This window comes from Arachis stenosperma, chromosome 9, assembly GCF_014773155.1.
Source record: "Arachis stenosperma cultivar V10309 chromosome 9, arast.V10309.gnm1.PFL2, whole genome shotgun sequence".
Taxonomy (NCBI): Eukaryota; Viridiplantae; Streptophyta; class Magnoliopsida; order Fabales; family Fabaceae; genus Arachis; species Arachis stenosperma.
In genome coordinates, this window is record NC_080385.1 from 98,998,511 (window position 1) to 99,002,723 (window position 4,213).

The 4,213-nt window shown below is 36.7% G+C and overlaps 1 non-coding gene across 1 annotated transcript; it reads left to right on the top strand.

Moving 5' to 3' along the window:
• The first annotated feature begins 1,273 nt into the window (after positions 1–1,273).
• LOC130953956 (small nucleolar RNA R71) lies at positions 1,274–1,381 on the top strand. Its single transcript, XR_009076115.1, has one exon. It is a non-coding gene; the product is annotated as a small nucleolar RNA R71 (small nucleolar RNA).
• The last annotated feature ends 2,832 nt before the right edge of the window (positions 1,382–4,213 follow it).

Genomic DNA, 4,213 nt, shown 5'->3' on the forward strand with positions numbered 1-4,213 from the left:
GCCATCTCCAGTGAGATTCTTGCAGCTTGTACCTCAAAGATCCCTAGTTTCTCCATTACAGAGAGTGGCATGAGGTTTACACTTGGCCCGAGGTCACACAGAGCCTTCTCAAAGGTCATGGTGCCAATGGTGTAAGGTATTAAGAACCTTCTAGGGTTTGGTTTCTTTTGAGGTATCTTTAGCTGAGCCAAGGTGTTTAGTTTATTAATGAGCAATGGTGGTTCATCCTCCCAAGTCTTATTACCAAATAACTTGGCATTCAGCTTCATGATTGCTCTAAGGTACTTAGCAACTTGCTCTTCAGTAATATCTTCATCCTCTTTAGAGGAAGAATACTCATCAGAGCTCATGAACGGCAGAAGTAGGTTCAATGGAATCTCTTGGTCTCTGTATGAGCCTCAGATTCCCTTGGTTCCTCAGAGGGGAACTTCCTAGTGGTCAGTGGACGTCCCATGAGGTCTTCCTCACTAGGAATCACTGCCTTTCGCTCCTCCATAGGTTCGTCCATGTTGGACGTGGTTATGGCCTTGCACTTTCTCTTGGGATTTTCTTCTGTATTGCTTGAGAGAATGCTAGGAGGAGTTTCAGTAACTCTCTTACTCAGCTGACCCACTTGTGCCTCCAAATTTCTAATGGAAGATCTTGTTTCATTCATGAAACTGAGAGTGGTCTTATATAGATCAGATACTATGTTTGCTAAGCCAGAGAGGCTCTGCTCAGAATTCTCTGTCTGTTGCTGAGAAGATGATGGAAAAGGTTTGCTATTGCCAAACCTATTTCTCCCACCATTATTGTTGTTGAAGCCTTGTTGTGGCTTCTGTTGATCCTTTCATGAGAAATTTGTATGATTTCTCCATGAAAGATTATAGGTGTTTCCATAGGATTCTCCCATGTAATTCACCTCTTCCATTGCAGGATTCTCAGGGTCATAAGCTTCTCCTTCAGATGAGGCTTCTTTAGCACTGCCGGATGCAGCTTACAATTCTGTCAAATTCTGAGAAATCATATTGACTTACTGAGTCAATATTTTGTTCTGAGCCAATATGGCATTCAGAGTATCAATATCAAGAACTCCTTTCTTCTGAGTCATCCCATTGTTCATAGGATTTCTTTCAGAAGTGTACATGAACTGGTTATTTGCAACCATCTCAATGAGTTCCTAGGCTTCTACAGAGGTTTTTTTATGAAGAGATCCACCAGCAGAATGGTCCAATGACATCTTGGATAACTCAGACAGACCATCATAGAATATACATATGATGCTCCATTCTGGAAGCATGTCAGAAGGACACCTTTTGGTTAATTGCTTCTATCTTTCCCAAGCTTCATAGAAGGATTCACCTTCCTTCTGTCTGAAGGTTTGGACTTCCACTCTAAGCTTGCTCATCTTTTGAGGTGGAAAGAATTTGGTCAAGAAAGCATTAACGAACTTGTCCCAAGAGTTCAGGCTTTCTCTAGGTTGTGAGTCCCACCATATCCTAACTCTGTCTCTTATAGCAAAAGGGAAAAGCATAAGTCTGTAGACTTCGGGATCAACCCCATTGGTCTTGACAGTATCACAGATCTACAAGAATTCAGCTAAGAACTGATGAGGATCTTCCATGGAAGTCCATGAAACTTACAATTCTGCTGCATTAGAGAAACTAATTAAGGCTTAAGCTCAAAGTTTTTTGCTCCAATGGCAAGAATTGAGATGCTTCTTCTATAGAAGTTGGAAGTTAGAAGTTGGTGCAGTATAGTCACCAAGCATCTTCCTTGCATCTCTAGTATTGTTGTTGGGTTCGACTGCCATGTCTACTTCTTTTTCGAAATTCTCTGTAAGGTCCTCTCTGGAGTGTTGTGCTTTAGCTTCTCTTAGCTTCTTCTTCAGAGTCCTTTCAGGTTCAGGATCAGCTTCAACAAGAATATTTTTATCCCTGTTTCTGCTCATATGAAAAAGAAGAGAACAAAAGGGAGTAGTGCAATCCTCTATGTCACAGTATAGAGACTTCTTGATGTGTCAGAGGAAAAGGAGAGTAGAAGAATGAGAAGAGAGAATAGGTGAGTTTGAATTTTTAGATGAGTAGAGGAGGATTGTTAGTTAAATAAAATAAATAAAAAAAGAGGAGAGAGAGTTTTCAAAAAATTAAAAAAAAATAAAATAAAATAAAATTAGAATTTAAAACAATTAGTTAATTAAAAAGATTTTTGAAAAAGTAGTTAGTAATTTTCGAAAACTGGAAGTTGAAAAGTGGTTAGGTGGTTTTGAAAAAGATAAGAAATAGTAATTAGTTGAAAAAGATTTGAAAATAATTTCGAAAAGATAAGAAGTTAGAGAAAAGATTTTGAAATCAAAATTTAAAAAGATATGATTGAAAAAGATTTGATTAAAAAGATATGATTTTAAAAAGATATGATTGAAAAATATTTGATTTTTAAAATTGATGACTTGACTAACAAGAAATTAAAAGATATGATTCTAGAATTCAAAGATTGAACCTTTCTTAACAAGAAAGTAACAAACTTGAAAATTTTGAATCAAAACATTAATTGTTAGGAAGGATTTTTGAAAATGTGCAAAGATAAGATTTTAAAATTATGAATTAAAACATGAAAATTTGAAAAAAAATTGAATTTGAAACGAAATTACCTCCCTTATGTCATCCTAGCGTTAAATGCCTCAGATGCTATCCATTCTGGCGTTTAACGCCCAGAATGCTACCTCTTTGGGCGTTTAACGCCCAGCCAGATACCCTGGCTAGCGTTTAACGCCAGAATTCCTTCCTTACTGAGCGTTTTTCTAAATGCCCAGCTTTTTCTCTGTGATTCCTCTGCTGTATGTTCTGAATCTTCATTTCTCTATATTATTTACTTGAAAAGAGATATTTTTTATTTTTGAATTTTTAATGAAGAGAGAGAAAAACAACAAAATAAAATAAAACATAAAAATGTAAGATCAAAACAAATAATGCATGCAAGGACACTTTAAATGTCAAGATGAGCACCAAGAACACTTTGAAGATCATGATGAATATCAAGGACATATTTTTGAAAATTTTTAAGAAAAGAAAGATATGCAAGACACCAAACTTAGAAATTTTTAATGTTTAGACACTATGGATTTGAAAATGCATATGAAAAATAAGAAGAGACACAAAACAGGAGAATTTAAAGATCAGAACAAGGAAAATCATCAAGAACAACTTGAATATCAATGAAGAACACAATGCATGAATTTTTTCGAAAACTTGAGAAAATTTGAAAACATGCAAATGACACCCAACTTAGAAATTGACACTAGACTCAAACAAGAAACACATATATTTATTTGTTTTTTTATTTTATTAAAAAATTTTTTCTATTTTTTTCAAAAATAAAAATAAAATTACTCAATCTAAGAAACAAGATAAACCGTCAGTTGTCCAAACTCGAACAATCCCCGGCAACGGCGCCAAAAACTTGGTGCACGAAATTGTGATCACATTTTTCACAACTTCGTACAACTAACCAGCAAGTGTACTGGGTCGTCTAAGTAATACCTTATGTGAGTAAGGGTCGATCCCATGGAGATTGTCAGCTTGAAGCAAGCTATGGTCATCTTGTAAATCTCAGTCAGGCGGATTCAAATGGTTTTGAGGTGTTGATAATCAGAAGATAAATAAAACATAAAATAAGATAGAGATACTTATGTAATTCATTGGTGGAAATTTCAAATAAGCGTTTGGAGATGCTTTGTTGCTTCTGAACCTCTGCTTTTCTATTGTCTTCATCCAATCATGCACATTCCGTTCCATGGCAAGCTGTATGATCCTCTCAATGAAAATGGTCCGGCTACGGTCTCTATACGACTAATCAACTGTCAGATTTCTCGTCTCGGATGAAAAATACCAAGCACAGCTACCGCAGGGCTAATCATCTGTCGGTTCTCACTAGCGTCGAAATAAGATCCATTGATCCTTTTGCACACTGTCACTGCGCCCAACATTCGTGAGTTTAAAGCTCATCATAGTCATCCCTTCCCAGATCCTACTTAGAATACCACAGACAAGGTTTAGACTTTTCGGATCTCAGGAATGCTATCTATTGATTCTAGCCTATACCACGAAGATCCTAATCACGGGGTCGGATGCTCTGTTGTCAGGAGAGACGATGCGAATCCGTGGATCAGAGACCCAAGAGAGTATACTCCGGCTGGCATCCAATGACTACGTTGAACATAATGTAGACCGCTTTG